The sequence below is a fragment of the Oreochromis niloticus genome, linkage group LG15 (genome assembly GCF_001858045.2).
Source record: "Oreochromis niloticus isolate F11D_XX linkage group LG15, O_niloticus_UMD_NMBU, whole genome shotgun sequence".
NCBI classification, from domain to species: Eukaryota; Metazoa; Chordata; class Actinopteri; order Cichliformes; family Cichlidae; genus Oreochromis; species Oreochromis niloticus.
In genome coordinates this window covers 10,860,548-10,883,864 of record NC_031980.2, presented here as the reverse complement: position 1 = coordinate 10,883,864, position 23,317 = coordinate 10,860,548, and the positions used below count along the sequence as shown (strand labels likewise).

The 23,317-nt window shown below is 39.5% G+C and overlaps 1 protein-coding gene across 6 annotated transcripts in view; it reads left to right on the top strand.

Moving 5' to 3' along the window:
• The window catches only part of sash1a (SAM and SH3 domain containing 1a), a 160,196-nt gene that overhangs the window by 40,367 nt on the left and 96,512 nt on the right, over positions 1 to 23,317 (top strand). The window lies entirely within an intron of this gene.

Genomic DNA, 23,317 nt, shown 5'->3' with positions numbered 1-23,317 from the left:
CAAAGAGCATATTTGGGTGAATTTATGTGTTGGTGTAAGATGAGATACAAATCCCATTACATTCCTAATCAGAGAAGGATGCTGAGTTGGCAAAATTCAGACAACTGTGAGCAGAACTGCGTTGATGCTTCTAACCCTGAGATGTCTGGAATCCACAGACTTTCTCCCCTGCTTCTACTGATTTATCAAAGTCCTCCTGTGTAATTTCTATACTAAATTACAGAACAGAAACTAATATCACAAAGCATGAAGATCAGCACTTTTTCTTTGGCCTGTATGCCATTCTTTTTTTTGACGAAGTGTCTTGATGTGATTTCTCATCCAGTCTAGAGTGTCAGAGTATAGTAAAATGAAGCCATCTCACTTATTATTTAAATGAATAAAATATAACAGCACAGCAAAGTCAGTATTCTAGTTTTTCATAAATGAAAAATACATTACAAACCCCCACGCTGAATACAAGAACTCTATCAAGAGGGAAATTAGTGTCACAGTGTACTGATTATTCTTTTTTTTTTTTTTGTTCTTTTTGGCTAGTAAACTGAGGGATTGCTAGTTATCGCCATGTCTGTATTTCACAGCTCCATATAACGAACATAGCCATAAGCAGAGTTAAATCTGTGAAGTGTTGAGATCTAGTGTGGAATGTACAGAGTCAGTCAGAGGGGCCTATTGGTCTGGAAGGCTGCTGACAGACAGATTGATGTAGTGCTCACTCCTTTGAGAGATGATGAATGACTTTCTGTGGTGCTTAGAGTTGCCAACTCCCCTCCAGCGGGAGAAATGTTGGCCCCAGAGACTGGAATATAGATTCTGGTGGCAAAAGCGGAAGAGTGGTGGTGCCAAACAAGCTGACGTTCAAGATGGTTTAGGTTGCGCTTGGATCACGATGAGGTTTATAACCCTCACTTTAATTTAACCCTGGAAAATCCTCTGATGGAATTAAAGGCAGTTCCCTTTTTTAATGTGTGTTTGTGCATACTATGTCTCAACAATCTGAGGTCACTGAAAACATTTTCATCTTTTTGTTTAGAGAAACTGCCAAATTATTGCAGGAGGCAGCTGAAATTAAGGTCAAGCACTAAATAAATAAAATGAATTCAAACTAAATGTATTAACACACAGATCCACAAGGTTATAATTTTCATGACTACATTAGCTGTCTAAACATTATTATTGTTGAATTAATGTAATTTTTGAAATACTCAATCACTTGAATCACCTTTCCCCTCTATTCTGATGCTCAGCTTGAACTTCAGTAGGCTGTCTGGACCATGTCTATAAGCCTAACTACATGGAGTTGCTACATTGTGATTGGCTGATTAGATACTCACATTAACAAGAAGCTTAACACATGTACCAAATAAAATGTGTATGCCTTAGCTGAAGTGTAGCTTCTAAAATGCGATGTATTTGCCTTCATCACAGTACTTTAATTCATGTGATAGATTGCAAACTCAGACTGAAGTCTTCTGGGTTTACGTGTAGGTGAAAGTTATCTGGATGTGCGTTTCTCTGGGTGGCAAACGAATGTTTGTATTATTTAAAATTCAAAGAAAACAAGGGAAAAATAACACAGTAGTTTTACTTATCAGCTGCTGACAGCATGCCTTGTCTCTACTTGTCAGCGGTCCCACTCAGTCACGACGGTGCTAATTCAACCCTGCTGCATTTCCTATATGTTTTGATAACTGCAGTTATCCATGGAGTGCTTTTATTATGCAAACATCGCACACAAGCAGCTGGAGAGCCGATTTTAATTCAGAGGGCCTCGTCTCAGCCAAATGCCGAGGAACCCTGTGATGTTAGGCTGATTAACAGCGTAGATTGGCGTGCTCTTGCTGTTGGCTTTGTAGGTCAGGCAAATTAAATCTGAGCTTTTTCACTTAGATATTGTAGTGCCTGCACACAGTTTTAACAGCAGGTCGCATGTCACCAGTAAAGTGCCTGTCAAGAAACCCTGACAGGACTTCATTATGCGAATATGGCTGTTTCATACTGTTATAAATGACAATATAGGGAATTACTGTCAGCCTGGCTTTTTAGAGTCCACTGCTCTTGCTAGAAGATAAAGTACCTTTATTGAAATTTCAAATAGCTGTCATGCTAATTTGTGCATTTTGCTTGTGGCAATTTTTTTTTTCTCTTTTTTTGGAGAGAGTTTCTTGTCCCGTCTGCAAACCTCTTTGGCCTCCTCTTTAGTTGGCATTGCCTAAGGCCTGTCTCTGCCTGCTGTAAAACCAGCGCATTAGGCCCTCTGTCATCGAGGAGATGGATGGACAGTGGCTTCTCAGCTGGCGCTTCGATAGCGTTGCAGTTTCATGGGCGGCTCTTTCAACAGGGGAGACATGCCAGCAGCAGGGAGGATGGATGGAGAGGTTGGATGTTGGGGGAGAGTGTGGATTAATGAGGGGCGTCTGGTGACGGATGGGGCGACATCAGTAGACGGCTGTTTCAATTTCAGCCTCCCACTCTACATCCTGCCTATATTATTCATCGGGCCGAAGTACAGAAACTCCTTCGCTGCTAAACTTAAAGCAGTTATTGGTTTTTTTTCCCCCCTTCCTTTTTTTTCTTCTCAAGTCTTTTATTCCCATTTGGCCGATCAACTTTTCAACCGTAAAGCCATGCATTGTCATATATGTAAAATTTCCCTATAATTTTCAGCTTGAAAGTGCCTGTTTTTTTTTCAATGTCAGTAGGAAGAAATGTAAGCAGACATAAGAGCCTCACACTCAAGTTAACAAGTCCCATGATGCTGGGTCATAAATTGTGTCCACCATTCCCTCCAGGTCCCCCTCCTTGCCCTCTCTCCTTATTCATCCTATCCAACCTCCCCAGTGGGACCATTATAATGAGTATGTTAGTATGTGTTTGTGTTCTCTGAAGTTGGGGGGGCTTGTAGAGGAGAAGCCATGAGCAGCAGAACAGGGGGAGAGGAAAAGGCTTTAGATGAAAGATGAGAGGAGGAACTGAGCTATGAAGAGAAAGGGAATCAGAGGAGAAGTGGGGGAGGGGGGAGGGACACAAGGACTACATTAACTATTTATGGGTATGCTCCGATGGCTAATGGGAATTACATCTGTTTTAATTATTGATGCCCTAACCGTCTGTCTTTAGAATCATCTCCTCTGGGGATTGAACCGCCTGACAGATTCTATTGTTGTTGTTTACGTATGATATGGAGGCATATGTAGATTGCGTTCCACTAATAATATTTGGTTGCGAGTAATGGTCCCTAAATTAATTTTTTTCTGTTCCTTCCTTTCATTTTAACAACTTAATTCAATTATGCTTTTGCGTGGGGACTTGAAATAAGACATAGAAACTCAATCGCCTTTTCTACAATTGATGCCTTTTTGTGTGTCCTGCCTGAGGCTTGTGTAGGAAGCAAACTCATAATGATAATCTAAGCGTGGTTCTTACAGGCAAAGTATGACCATTGGCAGATATTATAAACTGGAAATAGCGCAATGTCTAGAAGGACAGGTCTTTGGAAATCGAACCGGTCCACCTGCATGTCTAAGTTAAAGGCCTTCTTTTTAAGGAATCTCTTATCTTTCAAGGGGAACAGATTTAATGTTTGCTCAAACTTGGCCGCCTTGAGTTTCTGCGTTTTTCTCTTGTCAGTTATCTCTCGAGTCTTGCTCTGCTCAGATTGGTTGCCAACTGGCCCTTAGTCAGCTCTACTGTGAGAAGGTATTGGTGTAGCAGATGGCACTGGTAAAGCCTGAGGTATCTTCAGAAAACAGAGGTCCTGGCTTTGCTGCAAGTCAGACGAAGATTATTTTCACTCAAGATGAACTCTTTGGGTTTGTGTATTTGCCTCGTATTTCTGTGTTAGGGGTCTAACTCCTGCTACAAATACTACTCCATAATGTCACTGTATTTATAGAGAAGTGAACTTTCTCTGTGCTCGTCTAAGAACTACTACTGAAAGACAGTCTTAAGCAGTTATCAGCACCTGCCTCATGCTAGCCGTTGTTAACATCACCACCGCACCAAGTATTAATTACTTCTCACTGCTAGGCTTGTCTGACTTGGACAATCCCGTAAGAGACCCAAAATACACCAAATTTTATATAAAACTTTATTGTTCCAGGGTGTCCTGAGCTGTCCAGTCATGTCCATGTTCAGATGTGATGATGCATGGTAGCACTTTCTTATTGCCAAAGATGCTGAATTACAGTCTGGCCTTTTCTGGATGACTCCGCTGATTAATGGGCCCTATTAAAACCCGTCTGCTCGACGTGCTTGGTGGGGGGAGGCGGCAGAGACGAGTATCGGGGATGGGCAAGGGCCCATCCTCCCTCTAATGGATGGTCTCAGAAATGGTCCTTACCACATGTGTCATACAGCATCAGAAGATGTATTGATGCGCTAAAGCGGAGGGTTGCTAGAACTGTTACAGCTGGTTGCATCAAGCAAGAAAGCATGTCAAACATAAGAAAGGCTCGAATGCAGAAATTCCTTTGCTCTGAAGTGCAAAAAGGATAATGGCAGACACAGAGTGACAGTTGTTCAACTCAGCAAGTCAATAAAGTGAAATATGCTAATCAACCAACTGACAATTACTAATAGGGTGACGAGAGGATCTAAATAAATCGTAGTGGTCCAGTACCTCGCGCTGAGGTGTTATCTTACTGACGGTGCAGTATCATCCTCATTAGAGCATGTCCCATGGTTAATTATTGATCAGCTATGCAGAGATAAGTCACTCACCGAAGGCCACATGCTGGGTTTTGAGGCTCAACACTTCTCCCTGCTGGGCAGCGATGCACACGCATGCGTGCACACACGCGTTTAAAAACTGTTAATCATGGTTTACTCTCACACCCATCTGTCTCAGTCCCAGTGTTAATGTACGTTTAATATGTTTACTAAGCACCCCTCACTTTTTAGTTTAATAGAATGCTGAACTCTGGAGACCATGTGGCTTATTAATGCACTAACGGCAATTAGGGTCAGACGTGTTTGAAGAAGAAAAATGGCATGAAGCTTTTCTTAATTAAATGACAAATTTCTTTCTTTTGCCAACTTCGCTTTAATATGAAATGTGTAAAACAAAACATCCAGCTCTCTCTCTATTGTTCAACTCGTGTTCCCATGAAATATATATCAGCTGTGTCTTGTTTTTAGCCCCTTGCCTGTGTTAGCGGATCATTACTGTGGTTGCTTTTTGTCCTGGAATTGTTGGTGTCAATTCTTCCACATTTACCTCATTGTGCATCTTGTTGTCATGAGGACGGGGAGGAAAGTGTGGTTTTTCTAGGAAATTTTGGTCAACTGAAATCAACCAACTGTCACATTGGAAGAAAAATCTGCACATTATCTCTAAAACTAAATTGGCACAGCACTGAATGCAATCTCTCTAAACGAGTTATATTTATAGCTCGCCCCTGCCGTAGTCACATACATGTTTCTAAAAATAAAATTCTATCAACTGGCAACGCAGGCACAAGAACTAAGGTGGTCAAAATGGACCACTTTTTCACTGGTTGTCTCCTCCTGGTGCCACATGGATCAATCCTGGCTGGCTGTTGATGTAGTTCTTTCAATCACTTTTCTTTTATAATGATGAAAGTTCAGATGCTTCATCGCAGGATTTCTGCAAACGCTGAAAAGCATCAGCATTCAGATATCAGTGCTGATAGCTACCCTGCTGTCAGATATGTGCATGTATGTCAAATATGTGCAAAAATATTAGTCATTATTAAATATCTGGGTTTTGTTTGTTTGTTTTGTTTGTCCCCCACCCCTATCCCTCAATATTGCAGAAATATCACTCGCAGTCTTGGACCTGCCTGTGATCGTGTGCAGAGATTTGATCACATACAATAAGTACTAACAGTGAGATCGGGTCAGAGTCTTTTGAGCCATTCGCGCTCTGTAATAGTAGGACAGGCAGATAGCAAGATATATGTAGCATGATGAATCCAGCTATTCTCAAGGTAATTTACAATGGCTTTGTTCCATGCCATTTGTTTCCTAGTGTTTACATTGGATTTCCGTCACTCTATATTTGACAAATAGGCATTCACATCTTGCTGTATGGTATCACGATTGAAAGAGCAGACTCAAGGTTGTAAAAGGGTCCTTGTCCTTTATGGTATAATAAAGGCAAAGCCATTTTATTAGCGAATAATAAATGGGAGTAGTCTCATCCTTAGCTTGAGTGTGCCTTGTCCTATGCTAAGGAACATGTTTTGTATTGGCTTTTACAGTGTTAATTATTAAGTAACAAGTGTAAATATCAATAAGCTACCACATGCAGTATATTGTGACAATATGGAGTGTTTTTTGTTTTTTCTTTTCTCCCCTGGAGCAATCAAAAGGAGCATTTCCTTGGTATCATGTGACATAATTGAGTGCGTAGTCATTGATTTTCTTGTCTCTCCTCTCTTGCAGGTAAGTGGATGAGTTTTGCCGCGAGGGGTCCACGGGGCTGTGGGGTGGTAAGTGCGGAATCATTTTGAACACAGAGTCATTTCTCAGCTCAGGACACGAGCCCATTCCTCCCGGTATTCAGACACGCTGAATGAACAGCTGCTCACCTTAAAAGCCATGTTTTTGCTTTAAGCTGTTCTCCGGATCACCCTCAGTTCGCCGCGTACCACGAACAGACACACAATTGATTAGCTTTACCTCAAGAAACGTTGCTGTGCAGATAAGAAAAGGGCAACAAGAAAAACACACGTATCCTATAAATGTGAAAGTAGAGCATTGTGGACACATCTCTACAGTGGCCTTGTAGCCACTACCCAGCACATACACATCAATGTTTTAAAGCTTCGATGGATTTTTGATCAAATCAGAATCATTTAATTGTTAAATATTATAACTACTATTTCCCTGGCAGAATCTTCTTTCCTCAATTATCCAATAAAAGTAATCACCTCCAGGTTGTTTTGAGGTTGTAATCTGCAGCATATTAAATGTTTTCTAATGAAGGTCAGGATAATAACTGCAGTGGATGTGATATGGTTTTGCATACTGTGAATGCAGCTAATTCAGTAGCACAGCATCAGGATTTCAGTTTGAGCGCAGGGGGAGTATCGTTTCATTATAGTAATTGACCTTTTTTAATTGATTCCGTCTCCCGTTGCACAGGTGTCGAAAATATCAAGACGTTCAGAAAAACAGTTAACCTTCACGCTGCGCGATTTACATATTTTAATCATCTACATCGATTAAAAGAACCCCATTTCTCATGATTTGAAAATGAGCAGCTCCTTTTTAAAACATTTTTTATATACAATCTTAGGTTTAGGTTAAATTTCGGGTATCTGTCATATCTCAGCGTTTGAGTTACTCTTTTTATTTCTTTTTTTTTTGTGGCTGCCAAAATTACTTCAAATAAATCAAAAATAGTCTGGATGTTTAAATTGCAGAACCTTTGCACAGGTCCCTTAATGTTAACCTCAGATCTTTTCAATTATAATAATTCGTTACAACTTTCCAAAACTTGAGCCGTAAATAATCGCACACAGCAACTTATTTTCTTCTGACATGTGCCTCAAGCAAACTATGATTGTTAATCACTTGTCAGTAATCTTATTTGGCATAAGAGCACATACTTTAACCCATCGTATCATTTTCAAAAAGGTTTGCACGCTGTGTAAAATGTAAATAACAACAGAAAGCAATTATTTGCAAATGATTTAAATCACATCTCATTAAAAATAGGACATAGACAACATGTTGAATGCTTTATGTGCTCATTTTGACTTTGATGGTAGCAGCACATAATCATCAGGACAGGGTAATCAAAAGCCTTTTAAGACAAAAAGTGACAAGGGAGGGGATAACCACCCTGTTAAGAGTGGATCGACAGATGGTTCAACAAATTAAGAAAAAGAGTTCTGAGGATAAAACTGCAACACATTTGTGGGTTTCATCACCCTCATCATATACAGACTCCATTCAGTACTAGTAATCACTCCATGTAGAAAGCCATTGTCAGTTAACACAGTTCATTGCCGCAACAACTGCAAAGCAAAACTCTATCCTGCCCCAAAACATCCAGATCTGTGCAACCTTTTCCTGCCCTTTTCTACCTTTTAATTCTTTCCCACTTAAAGAAGACATCTGATAACCCTCCCCTCTACCCTTAATCACGATCTTTGACACATATATAAAAGATGTGGTTTGACCATTAGAATATATTCTGGATTTTTCCTAAGGTAGCTGCATAGGCAGCCTCTCTAACTTCTGAAACACAACCAATCATTTTGATTTAGAAGCAGGCCTAAAGTACAACAGAGCTTCAAGGATGACTTCTACTCTACTTTCAAGGGGTAACGAGTTAAGATGTCTTGAGGTGAACTGGAGAACTGTCCAAGATGTCTTATGAATCAAAACTTAAAATTATTTTATAAGAGATTTAGATGCATACTACATCTTCTTAGCTAGAAAAGGGGTATGTGTGTGCATCCAGAATTTTGTCACTACAGTTCAAAACCCACCATCCCTGAGGGCATGGGTATATTTCATATTTGTCAAGGCCACGTTGATGCGGAATGTGCTGAAATTAAATAAAATCAATCAAATGAAAACTTTGGATCTCGAGCTGTTGACCAGTTGAAATCTGAGGTCAAAAAGAAAATCCTAAAATCTTTGCTTTTCAACCTACAGCATCTGGTCTCCCAGCTCCCTCAGTGCTTACAAAGTGCTGTTAATAGAGGCAACGCAGTGGTAAACATGTTCCTGCACCAACGTTTTTTGAAAACATACTCTGAGTGGATTAGAATTTGGTTAGTTAGGCATCCAGAACAAAAACACACTACTGAGAGCCCATGTGTACCCAAATTAGCTCTTGCTGAGTCACTAAGTGATTTCAAATTTCAAATGAAATAACTCTGCTGCACTCAGTGTCAGGGGGAATGTATCAAGTTTCTCTGTAAAACCTCTCCGGTCACAGTCTTACCCCTATTAGCAATCATTTAACTGTATATGTCATCTTTAAAGTTAAAAATGCTTTTTAAAAATAGGAACTGTTAATGTGTGTTTATTTCTCTTGACTCAAAGTCCTCACACGTTACTGCATTATGTCACACGATCCATTGTGGGGCCTTATTCGCCAGGAACAAAAATGCTTCATGAATGAGAGTGTAGTCTGCGAAAGCTGTGGTGAGAAAAACCTAATCAGGATTCAAAGAGCACACAAAGCCACATGTTTGACAATAAACCCCCGGAATCTCTAAGCGTGGCAGTGAGGAATGCGTGCCACAGTGAATGTATCGTGTTCAGATGGCTTGTAGCTGACATGACAGTTCACTAAGCCTCTCAAGCCAACCTTCCACCAGGACTGTGTTGTGATGACATTATCTATGGCAGGAAGCTGCACCAGTGTTCACAGCATTGTCCATTTTCAATCATACACTCCTCACCCAGTAGCAATGATCCTGCTTTGGCTTTTTAGTAAGGTGAGACACTAAGATATTGGTTCTGTAATATGCTTTCTTTCAGGCTGTTGCAAAGAAAATGTCGAAAATATATCATAGATTTACATCTTTATTCTACAGCACTGACATTTGTACAAATTACAGCATGTTTAATTGGATAATACTTGATTTGCATATTAAAACATAGCATTTAAGAAAAAATGAAACATAATCATCTTAAAATGATAAGTCGTTGAGGTATTTTTCATGGTGATGGGGTGTTTTGTTTTTTTTTAAATTGTGGAAAAAATTTTGGGGTTTTTTCCCACATTTTTTTTTCTCATACGCTACGCCCGAAATCTCACATCCACCAACTTTTGTAATTTTATTCCTGTGTATGTTCTGAGCCCTTTCTCATTCCGACCACGTAATATACAGACGATTTGTCCCTCATGAACGTGAAAGGTAACCTTCCGCGTTCCTATGATACACACCGGGTTGTGGATGGAATCCAATAGATTGACGCTCCCAGTGGTAATACACGTTCCAGCCGTGTATTACAGCCCTAAACCTAACCTTAATCCTAACCTCAACCATAACCTGATCCCTAACCCTAACCACCACCTTAATCGTGTTAGATAGTGTTTTCCAAAGCGATTAAAGTAAAATAAACTTAAATGTGTAGATTGATTCCAAACAGTTCTCACGTTTCCTCATTTTTTTTCGAACTAGTAATATTGGGACGTGTTGGGTGGCCAAAAGCGTAACATACCTAAGATTTGTCGCCTACGTGTTGATATTCTATCCTACTTTTACACATAATAGATAACTAAATCCAAAAAAGATAAAGAAACATGACAAACTTGGTTATTTTTCAAGTTTCCAAAATCCCCACCCCCTCAGAAAAATCCTGCCATAATAAAACCAGAATTTTGAAGATGGCGTTATCTAATGTTCACATTTCTGCCCATATTTAGTCAGATAATGCCTCATTTACATGTTTTTTTTTTTTTCCCCCGTTGACCTGTAGTGTCTCCTTAAGGGTGTCATCTGTGATTCGAGGTTTGCAGTATTGCATATAAATTGTCAGTCTGCCCTTCAGTCTTTTGAGGTTTCGCATAATTGCAAAGGCACAGGTGCATCTTTGTGTTTTTATTTGCATGTGATGCACGGGCCCACATCTATTGGCCCATGTCAGGACTCCAGCCAATCATTTTAGTCACAGGTAGCTTTCGTTTAAACTGGGCAATGGGACTGAAAAAAAACTATCAAATTGAAGTAGCTGTTTTGTTTTGTTTCTGTTCAGTGTTTCCCAAACCACGGCTTTGGTATCCTTATCAAAGCTTTGCAGTGGCCGTGAGGCTGGAATGGTATTTCCTTTTCCCCCCACAAACCTGCTGCTAATAGATTCACTATCTGATTGGTAAAGCTGTCAAATGTGACTAATTAACTCTTTGCTGTGCAGTCCGTCATACCGCTCTCCGGTTAGTAACAAAGAACGAGGGCTGCAATTCATGCACAAGCAACCATGTAATAAGGTTTGGGACTCTTGTCATTTAGCACTATAAAGGAAAAAAAGAAAGAATGTGATCATCCACAGCGGACGAATATCTAAAGAAAACGAATATTTGATGTGACTTAAGTGAAACCAGCACAACAGCCACAAAAGCATTTGCATATCTTACACCTGTCCAAACTGCCAAAACTGTCACGATCAAATGGGGTACAGTGGTGCCGGAATGTAAATATTAAAATAGGGAGGACGTAGAGGCCTTCTTTAGATGAAGAGGATGACAGAGAAAGAGGTATTTGTGCTGTGTTGAAAATCTTGCAGATAAGCATCTTTTGTTATGGTAATTAGATGACGCGGTGGATGACAGCCATTGGTTGTGGCAGTGAAGAGTGCTCTTCAGGAGCCAATGGCTTTTGTTATCGGTGGCTGGCAGCTGGAAAACCCATAAAGAAATGAAAGCCTACAAGAGGCACTGGGCCCTGAAACAGATTTTATGTGGGACTCATTTTGCCAACTAGAGTGAAAGAAGAGAGAGATGCGGTTGTCTGCAAAATGGCCTCAAGAGCACCACTAAATTTCCTGAGGAGAAATGGTAGTCATTATTAGTACCTCGTTCAGAGTGGGATCATCTGTTTTTGAATGCTATTTCTGGCTTGATCCTGGATGTCTAAGGGTTTACTGGTACATTTAATATGTTTTATATTAACGTGCTGGACAAAGTAATGATGTTTTTGCTATATTTAATGCTTCTTTTCAGTTAATGTAAACTGGTAAATCTCTGTGGGGCTTTAGTAGGTTTATAAGTCTGTGAATTCATTTCTCAGCTCTAAGTAGGTGTTGTGCTACTCCATTGCTCTTTGTATTTATTTATCTCCGTGCTGACTGTGTTCACATTCAGAGACTTTAGAGATAATTTTACTCGCTACACTTTTGACTTGGGAAAATGTGCTTGTATTATATGCACTGTGCATACTATATATGCTAGTGTTTTATGCAGATGGATTATAGCCTGAAAATGACTTAACAGCCCTGCTTTTAACATATACAGACTGAAAGCTACCATAGCCATATATTGACTGAGTACTAACATTCAAATTGTTCATTTCTTTATTGTTTTATTATTGTGCCATGGTCATCTTTATTTTATTTTTTTAACTTCCCCCCTACTTTGTCCTTCACACTAAAGATAGGGGGTGTTTCTCTCCTGATTCACTGGACGCCAGCATTGCTAATAACTTCTGGAATCAACTACTATTTCTGGCAATCACAGATCCCAACTCTGATCAATAGGACAGGCAGAGACAGCAGGCTGCCATCCAGCCCAGCCCGGATAGCTGCTATTAAGAGTCCCCTTAACCACTAATACCCGAGCCACATACCATCTCTGTGTGGTTTCTTCCTCCCATAATTCACTGACGGATGACTAATAGAGCTGTGATTATGACCCCCAAATAGAAGTTTGTTTATTTCTCCAGAGAAGTTCAAGGTTTGCGTGGTTGTTTATAATAAGTTACAGGGCTTCACTATAAAATACTGTTTTTGAGCCAGTTGTGTTTGTGCACTCTCTTTGTCTAAAAGCATAGCCGCTTCCCACAGTGTCGAGAAATCTGCCATACATCCCGAGGTCATTAGAGTTCAGTCGTGTCCAAGGGAAGCTTTGCTTACCGATACAGATTGCCAACTGGAAGTGCTTCCTAGTGAGATAAAGGAATCAATATCACAAAGTCTTACCACATTTAACAAAAAAGTAGCTTGTACTTGAGATCCTTATTGCTAGGTCTGACTTTAATTGTTGTTACATAATCCATGTATGGCTCTGCTGGAAAGCCAGAAAGAGATTTAAGTGAAAAAGGGGAGGCAATCAGTGATTTTCATACACCGAGGTCAGCCAAGGTAGGTAGAGGGTGGTGTGGATTTTTATGTTTGCAGCAGAGGGGAAAATATATGCTGGGCAGGCTTGTATGTGTAGATGTGACCTTTTACTGGCTTGGATGCCCAACCCCTGTTTGCCAAGACAAACAGCATCTTCGTTATAAACTATAAATTGAGTTAAAGCAACACAGAGTGCACTGATTAAACGTCATTTTGAAGGAGAGACGAGAAACAATTTTATTATTAAATGTAGGCGTATTTATAGAATACATTTAACTTGTACAATTTTTATTTTGGACTTCCATTCCATGCCCTTTATTGTGTTTGCATGTTATCTGTAAATCCGAAGCAGTGCAGGAATTTATTCTAATACCTAAATGAATACTATACACCTGATTACAAAGGGGATTTAGCTCAAATTTAGTAAAAGGACTTGGATTAAAGCTGAGTACCTAATCCCTCTCCAGCCCATAGCTGAGCCTTATTGATGGATAATTCTCTCTTGAGAGGTGGAGGGGATCGATAGGCAAACGGCATCATTGATCCTGGCTGCTTTGAAGTCATGCCTGTCCCAGTCAGAGATCTCCATCTCTCAGATCCCCGCTGCCCCTTGCTGCCTTGTCTGGTTAATGGTTGTCATAAAACAGCAAGCCCGTTTTCAGAATATGGGGCTGTGACATCAGTCAATCTGTTTCATATTCCTTTTGATCAATTTGTATCAGTCCTGATTTAATTGTTCATCTGCCTCATTAAAATATCAAAAAGTTATTGATACAATGATAACCGTAGACTAGATGTCCAGAACTGTGTCCATGATTGCAGGATTAGGATATAAGATGAGGCTCAGTGATGAAGTATGAAGTCCTAAAATCCCTCATTTTCACCACATTAACATGTCCCAGATGTGCAAACAGCACTGTGGGTAAAGTCTCACCAGTGACATCATCATCGTGGTCCAGACAGACATAGGCATTCCTCCGATGAACAGGCAACCATACTATTATGTGGTTCTCTGCAGGACTTTGCAGTCTCTCTTAAAACTATTTGTAACACAGAGAGAATCAATTTACTCGAGGTGTGGAAATCCAATTTTTCCAGCAAAGGCTACAGATAGTGATCGTTTGTCTTAGAGAAATGCAACAAAGCAGGCCAGGACATTTTTTTTTATTTATTTTATTTGTTTCACTAAAATCTATCCCTTCATCTCTGTCTAAAAGTTTTTTTTCTTTTATAGAAACCCCTATCCCTCTGCCTGCCACAATGTGCTTGCATAAGCAGTTATCACAGCCCCCAATAATGTGAGTGTTCTCAGTGGTGAGCACAATGAAAGGCTTTGGGAAGTCTTGTCAAATCTCTATATTTTACAACAATGGGTTACAATGGGGAGGACACGTTTGGATTGTAGAATTAACAAGAGACTATCTTGTGATGATGCCACTGAGTTCTCTGCCTGGACTCATGTTTAAAACTACAACCTCAATTCGTACAAATGGGAACAAAATGTAAAACAGAATGCAAATAAAAACAAATACAATGATTTGTAAATCTCACAAACCCATATCAAATGTTTAAACTAAGATTTTATTCTTTAATTAAGAATATTAGCTGTCTTTGAATTTAATGGCCGCCATTGGGACAGAGGCAACAAAAGGCTGAAGTAGCAGTGTTTGGGTTATTCGTAACAGGCTGGAAATGTAATCGGGTATAAAAAGAACATCTTAGAAATGCTGAGTTTCTCAGAATCAAGATTGGGCAAGTTGACCCATCTGCAAAAAACAAAAAGTCTCCAAATTACAGGACAATTTCTCAATGTTTTCTTAACCTTAAAAAAGTGTTTGGATCTATCTACAGTACACAATCTTATCAAAAGATGCCAGGGTACTGGAGAAACTGGTACAAGATCAGTATTGGATGACTGTGATCTTTTGGGCCTTTAGACAACACTGCATTTAAAAACGAGCATGATTATGTCATGGGAATTTCTACATGGGAACACTTCTGAGCCAAAGTGTGTTAAAGTGGGAAAAATTTTGTTTTTTGGTGGGAAACATGAATGCCACATCTTCCAGCCTGAAAAGGAGCGGGTCCATCGAACTTATTAGCAGTTTCAAAGTTCTACTTCATTTTTATGTCTATTTTATGGTTGCAAAAGATTTTGTGATATACAGGCATGAAGGGTCAAAAAATAACAGCAATACCCAGCAATGATGTTACAGTCGGTCATACTCTTAGATTAAGAACATGCCTGTAAGTGTATATATTCTTGTTTATAGGCCATTTGATCAGATCCAAATGCCATAACGGGAACCAGGAAGATGTAGGTGTAATACTTGTATTCTGGGTGTTTTTAAAAGACCCGTGGCCATATGCTGTATGTTAGATGTCATGGCTATATCAAACATTTGGAGTGCTGTCATGTCTGTTTTCTTCCCCTGTACAGGCTGACAGTGAGAGAAGCCAAAACAGCCCTGAGCTCAGCTCATTAAGATAGCTCTGTACTATTCCCTGTCAGCCTCACTCTGCCAAGGTATATGATGTTCATTTCCTCTGAGAAAGGAAGAGACAGCATAGAAGTTGAAGAAATGCTCTGTGGATTTCTGAAAAAGAAAGAGGAAATGGTAGACCTGAATAGAATAGATGAGTCAAAAGAAAATCACAGTTATAGGTAATATTATATGCCGTGGCACCATTATTACCAGCTGCTACAGCATGGCTGGTATTGTTTTCACCTTGTTTGTCTGTGTGTGTGTGTTATAGTGCAGTTGTTAAACGTTAATATAATTGTAAGTCCCCTTATTAATTATCTTCAGCTTATATGTAAACAGTATTTATTTGTACTTTCTACATACATTTGTTTGAATTTGGCCTGATGAGTTCTGTGACACACAAGTCAAACTTCAGTGTGAAGCCATAAAAGCAATAAAGTGTGGATTTCCTCTTAACAATGAAAAGCAAATTAAATCAACAAACTGTTACAGCCCCCACTAATCAAATTCTTATATACAGCAGACCTGCTATCAGTGCTCGGTATAGTTGTTAAAGAATGTAGGTCTCCTGTTGCTTAGAATGGAGGCGCACACATTAATTTTGTTTGTTTGTGCAGATACAGACATCTTTCTCTACAGCCTTCCACAGTACAAGCGTGTTTCATGCCCCCGTTATTCTGCTTGTGGCAACTAACACCGGCAATCCCAGCCTGTAGGGAGTTGTTTGTTTGGAGGAGGCGGTCGATGGCACAGATTGCCCAGTGAGGCTGTAATTACACTGAAATCTAAAATGGCAGCACTTGGAAAAGGATGAACTGGTCAATAAGTCACACTCCAGGCTTCCAGCGTGAACTCCGTGCACACATCTGGTAGTTTCCATCCCTCGGCACAATTAATACTTGCGGAGAGCAGACGGCAACGATTGATTATAGTGTTAACTGAAATATAAAGTCGTGTTAAAAATCGATGGAAGCGTTTGTCAGTGTCGCGGCAATCGCTCATATTTCCTTGGGTGTTTATTTGAGAAGGAAGTTAATTGGGGATTGAGGTTGCGTAGTTGTAGTTCTCTGTGTGTGTGTGTGTGTGTGTGTGTGTGTGTGTGTGTGTGTGAGATGAGAGAGGGCAATCAAAAAGGTTTACTTCAACATGCCAGTAGTCCAGCAGACATGTGCCTGATTTATGATTTTCATTTTTTATACAAACTGTAATATCGTTTATCAGTATTTATTTATTTATCTTTTGTTATATATCATGTTTTGTGTTCTCAGTAAAAAATATTGACAGGGAAACTTGAGGAACATTTTTACCGCTATGCCTATTTCAGCATATTTACCAGCTAATATGATGCAAAAATATTATTTAGGAATTTCTACAGTATAAACCAGTGAGCACTAGTGTTTTAAGACCTCAGAAGCAGAAGACCAACATCCAAGAAGCACCTGGTTGCTCAGTGCTATAACAATAGCAAATCGAGGAAGAAAGCTACTATCAAAACTGGAGATCCAGGTGCTACAGCACAGTGTGACCAATTGTGAGCAGTAGCTGATGCTTAAACTGAACTAGATGATGTCCAACCATCTCCAATGACAGAGCTGAGGGTGCATCTCAAAGTGTTGTCAGGGGGAGATGCTTGCAGATGTGAGCACTGCTCTTATCCCCACTAAATTGAAATGGGGACTTAAATAACTAAAATGAGCTCATGTATGCCACTGCCACAGTAATCTTAGAAACACTTGGGTATAAGGTCAAGAATGCATGGAATCCCCACACCCGACCCCACCACCCACTGGAGGGAAAAAAAGCCCAGAAGCCAAAATCAAAGAAGCTTCCCCTGCAAGTGTAATTCTTCAGACAGATGCAGATACACAGACGCCCTCAAACAAATACGCAAACATGTACTTGAACGGCTCCTTGATTGGCCTCACGTGGCTTCTCTGAGCACCAATTACTGCCACTCCGCATGATACTGCATTTGTGTGCTGAACAGCAGATGCCAGTAAAACCAGGGCATTGATGTTACCAGCCAACGCTGGCCTCCCATTCCCCTTGTCTTCACTCCTCCCCCCCGCTGCTTCTCTTCTCACCACTGAAGACAACTGGGACAAAATCTGCCTCCCAGATACAAAAGTGGTCTGGAGAGATGGACCTTTTATTTTGCTCTTCCCCTTTGAGCATGCTCAGAGCAGCATGCTCTCTCTCTCTCTCTCTCCCTCTGAGTCTTCTTCTTCTTTTTGAAAATTAGCTTTTTAATCTAAGTAAGTCTCCTACTGTGTTAAATTAAAGAATATAGGGGACATGTGTACGTACCCTCCTCCAAAATGCTTTCATACCTCAAATCCAACTTTATTTTCAGTATTGTACTGTAAGTCCTCTGGGAATGTGAATGCACGCATTATGATTTTAATGAGTTTAGCACTCATCCGTTGCATGCACAGAGTCTCTGTGGTTTTTAACCTGCTTATTATTCATGAGGTCTCGGTAATTGTGATTATGCTTTGTTGCTGCCCAAATTTGATATTGCTATTGCTTTACTGTGTGAAAGAATAAATTCAGGCTTGTATTATGTGCATATGTTAAAAAAAAACAAGCTGCTATTAAAGCAGCATCTTCTGGATATCGCTTTTCTCTAGCCCAACCTTTACAAAACTTGTTTTTATCGAGGTCAACCTTGTCCTTGTATCTCGGTTACTTCAGTGACACTGGCACATTGTTACAGGAGCACAGATGTCTGTTGAAAGAGCTGGAGGGCAAAACCGAGGGAGCGTCATAAAATGGAAAGGTTTATTTATTTATTTGCCTGTTTATTTATTTTCTCTGTCACTGGCATGATGTCTGGGAGTGGGACATGGCTGCAGTGGCCCCAGGGAGTGGAAGAAGATTTGTGGACAAGAATGGTAGAATTCTATAGCGGCGGGCAGGCCGCCTTGTTTCTGACCTCTTTGGCACCCACTGTATACCCAAAAGAAACAAAACATTAAGAGTGTGTGTGTGTGTGTGTGTGTGTGTGTGTGTGTGTGTGTGTGTGTGTGTGTGTGTGTGGATGGGTATTAACATGTTTGTGGGGACCGACAGCTCTTGTGGGGACCAAAATCCCGGTCCCCACAAGTTTGAAGGCATTTTTGAGACTCAAAATGTGGTTTTAGTGTCAGGGGTACAATTAGGTTATGGTTAGGTTTAAGGTAAGGGTCAGGGTTAGGCATTCATTTTTGATGGTTAGTTTTAGGGTAAGCGGCTAGGGAAACCATTATGTCAATGACATGTCCCCACAAGGATATAAATACACGTGTGTGTGTGTGTGTGTGTGTGTGTCTTTTAAAGATTGGCAGTGTTAGAGGATCAACGCGAATCTTACCAAATCATAATACAACACATGCAGTTGACAGAAATAAGTTGTAGTTTTCATATATTTCCTCTGTTAACTGTCTAGTCCACTTCATCTACATATTTAAAGGCGACTCTGATGAGAAATTAAAGAGCAGCAGATGGTAATGTCACCTGGAGTGTATGCATAATGACAGATGGCCACCTGTACTGGGTTCTTCTCACAAAACAAGTTTCAGCTTTGTATTGTGTGTTACAGATTGGAACTGTGAGTGAAATTGGCTAAAGCCGCTCCAATGTACTCTTTCTAGTTGCTAAGGCCATTGCTGAGCCAAATCTAGTCGAGCTGTTGATCAAATGCGCCTGCTGCGTGGAAAAACAGACACTTGAAAATCACTTCAGTCGAAGAGCCAAGGGATAATCCTTGTAAGGTGACGCTACACATAGAAGCTTACAAACTTGTAGGCTTTGGAAATGTTATTAATCCCAGAGTCATTACATGGCAGTGCATCAGTTAGTTCTTACTGTATTTTAAATTTTTTTGAGGGAGCATCTTCATCAACCTAACAATTCAATCTGTTGGATGTAAATAAGATTGCTGGAGTCTTCTGGAGCTGTGTGAGAAAACACACAGAAGGCTTAAGTAGTCTATAACTTCAGTCCTAGCAAAACAACATTCTGATTCTCCCAAAATAAAACATGCTCAGAAATGGTCAGAGTAGGATGAGAAAGTAAATATCTAATGATTTGGAATAATCACTGGATTGTGGGGGCTTAAAAAAAGAGGACAATGTGTTGAAATGGTGACAGGAAAAACTACATAAAATATTCACCATCCTGAAACAATAGACATCATAAATGGCCTGCAGTTGATACTCCCAGGATAATGTGTTAATAGGAGCTCCTGTTGTAACCTGTGAATATGTACATATACTGAATTAAAGCTTCAAATGCACTTATTACATTCATATACTCTCCTCCCAAACTCAGTGCTCCAACAAAAAAACTGCAGATTATATATACCCCTCTGTTCCTCCAGCTTCCCTTTATTGTCTCTCTCAAACAGGGAGGGGGGCTCCTTAGAGAGCTGTCAACCATTGCCATCTATTATCTCTCTGGCTAGCCTTGGATGGTTGAGCACTGTTAGCCTGTGGAGCACAGTGGGACTCGGGGTTAGCAGGGCTCCCAGTCAAGATGTTTCTCTTGCACCTTGCGGGACTCCCAGCGGATGGCACCATGCTGATGAAAAGATCTAACCCGCCTTCTTTTTCACCTCTTTCAACCTCGCAACCAGCAGTTTACACACTGTGGTTTGTGTCCTTTGCCACCGTGTATTAAACTGTAAAGTTGAGTTAAATTATGGTCCCATTTTGGATTCCTTTCAGTTCAGCTGGCCTGAATATGTAATTTTATCTGCTGACAATTATTAGAATGTTCTCACTATTCGATATTGCTGAACATTACATCAGCTCTTTTGAGTTATGTTTATAGTGGAATCAAAGGCCGTGCTCTTTCTGCACAGATTATTATAAACTCTGGGTGGGTCTAGGGTAAAGCTGTGTAAGGTTAGATGCTACTTGTGCTTAAATAGTTTGAACACATGCACTTGTCACAGAACTAGAGTTACTGTTTAGATAACCATAAAATTGAGTCCTTTTTGACAAACACCTTGCATTTTCACTTAAAAAGAAAATGTATCTTTATGCTTATTATGCCTCACTGTAATTACTGCACAGCCGAAATAATTTTCCATGGAAAACTCCTTCAGGACTTTAATGAAGTGAGTGGCACTCCTGGGAATGGAAGGCTGGATGTAGCAAGGAATGCATGATTAATCCTTAAAATGCCTCTGGAATGTGACTCTTTGATCCAAAACTGGATTGAGACCAAAGAAAAAGAAAAACACTCATCTTGTTCCAACAGTATTATTGCCTTTGATATGATTAATCATTTAATATAAGAGAAACCACATGTTTTAATGATATTGTTTTGGTGGAATTGTGTTTATGACAGGGAAGCAAGTAATTAACACTTGAGAAACATTGCTTAATATCAGAGCAGAATACTTTCCTTAACATTACTAACCAGCAACTGAGGTTCCAGTTGCAAACTGTACCAACATGTTCCTTATTAATTTACTTTCATAGAAACTGTAAATTGTTTCCACTCACTAGTTTATATTTAAGTCAAAGGTTTGGGTGGCCAACAAAGTGCAGTGATGGTTAGCACTGTTTCTTGCTTAACTGCAAGACAGTCCAAGGTTCGAATCCACGTGTGTGTGTGTGTGTGTGTGTGTGTGTGTGTGTGTGTGTGTGTGTGTGTGTGTTTCCAGCCATACTATACATAAACTGTGTGTATGAGGTATGCAGAAAAGCAGAAGTAAGCATCTTGCTAAACTATAAAAACAGGAACTTGCAATAGGTTGTATCTCAAATGACCATTTAACGGTGTGTGAAGTCTTGCACTTTAGAAACAGAACAGTCTGGTTTCTAAAGCTATAATGGAAATTATAACATCAAGGCTGCTTCCTCTCATCTCATGGTGCTCAGAGTGCACACAGAATCTTATCAGACCTAATAAGGATAAGATATTTTATCAGCATACAAATGAATGTATATTTCTAAGCATAAATGATTATATGTTTCTAAGCACAAATGACAATATAAAAAAATATCAATCCTAACAATATCATATTGTCATTTTCATTTTAAATATTGTTTCATATTTAAATGATGTAGCCAATTATTTCATTCTATGTTTCGATGTCTTGCACTGCAACATGCAGCCAAGTTTTAAAAATTGTAATTTGTCATTCTTTGTAATCAGTTATTCCCTTTTGGTCAGTGGTTTGGTAGCATTAACATGGAGCCTTTCCTCTTAAGATAGAACTTTGTAGTCATCAGTATGTGCCCCAATGATCAGAGTTTTGAACTGTGAAAATGTGTAAAAGGAATGGTGATGAAATATTCGTCATCAGTGCCACAACTTGAGTTTATAAGCATATGGCAGCTCTGCTCAGAAGTTTACAGTGTAATTTAATCTTATACATTTTTTTCATCTCCGCTCGACATTTTAAGTGGGTCAGCCAGAAAATGCTTCTTACATTGTTAACTAATTACAGTTCAATCAGAGTTTCATTATGACAATATGCAGAGACATGGAACAAAAACTTTTACAAGCCTGCACGTTTGTTTGGGGTTTTTTCTTTTTTGTGTGCTGAGGGGGGAAAAAAGAACAAAATGCACTCCTTATTTCCAAAACTAATAGAGAAACTAAGAGAAAGGTATTTTAGACTGAAGCATTTGTTGGTCTTAAGAATCCCGAATTCCATGATTTAATGGTGTGTATGTGTGTTTATGTATATATTAATACATTAGTGCCTAATCAGTGTATTAGCCACCATCTAATCTAATGTTTATGCCACAGCTGCCCTGAATTAATAGTACTGCTAATTACCAAAATAATTTGCCTAATGGTTGTTTGTGCAAGGTCTTTAATCAAAATAGTATAAAACATTTTTTTACTTGCATTATAAACAAAAAAAGTTTTTAGTGGTTGATAGTTAATTTGGCTATAAAAATATGAATTCATTTTTAGTTTTAAAGACGTTTTCTGTATATTTCTAATATATTTCTTTTATTGTTTTCTGAGAAATGATCTAATACACTTCTTAAGCATTGCAAGTCTTTTGCTCGCTAACAAACTGGAAGACATGGTGACTGGTTAAAGTGACATCTCGTGTACACAGCTGTAACTCCGTGGCTGAGAAAGGAGCTGCTCAACTTTTTTGTTTCCATTACACTATTCTGGGGAATTGTCATAGCAAGACTAAAGAAAAAACATTACAATGACTTCAAAGTTAAACGTCGATCCTAACAATGTGTGCAGCTGTTGTAAATGTTGTTAACAATGTGGCAATTCTTTTTACTATTTCGGATGAATTATGGAGAAACCAGGGAAGGGCTGAGTAGCAGTAATTGTGATATATTTTACACTCTGTTATTTCTGAGGCATAGCTATTGTTCATGAAACAAAGTCACATCTGCAAGGTCAAGAGGACACATCGAAACTGGACCGGGGCTAACATCTGATTATTGTCGTGAGTGATGGCTTTGTGTCCCAATGGAATATTTTCCACTGAGAGGATTTCTGTCACATGATCCTTAACTGGCGATGGTCTATACGCCAGGTGTGACAGTTTACTTGACAGTTGTTATCTTTGTCATGGCTTTAAATGGGTCTTGGTGTCTCTGATAGTGGTGTGCTCTGAGTGCTCGGTCTGTGGTTTGAAAAGCCAGACATAGACACGCACATTAAAGAATGTAGACCTCCAGTACTAAGGTGACTCACAAACCACAGGTGTAGCCAAGCTCACTTGCACAAGCAGGCACACATTTTCCAAACATTTGCCAAGTACTTACTAAGCTGAATCTGTTTTGTTTTTTCCTTGAGAATAGTTGCAGTTTATTTGCAAAGATTTCCACTTTTCACTTAAATCAGACACTGATGTATTATTGGTCTCCCAATGGAGAGGGATTGCATGTCTGTAATCGGCACTAATCATTCCAGACTAGGCCAAATAGTTTTAATGATTGGCTTCATCTGTTTTCCTTTCATGTTGCGCTGAATTGCAATCTTCAAAGCGACAACAGAACAATAATGAGCCCACATACATGCCACAAGATACATAAGACAGGTGTTGCTATTGTCAGCTTTTATGAATAGAACTAGTTTATATTTGT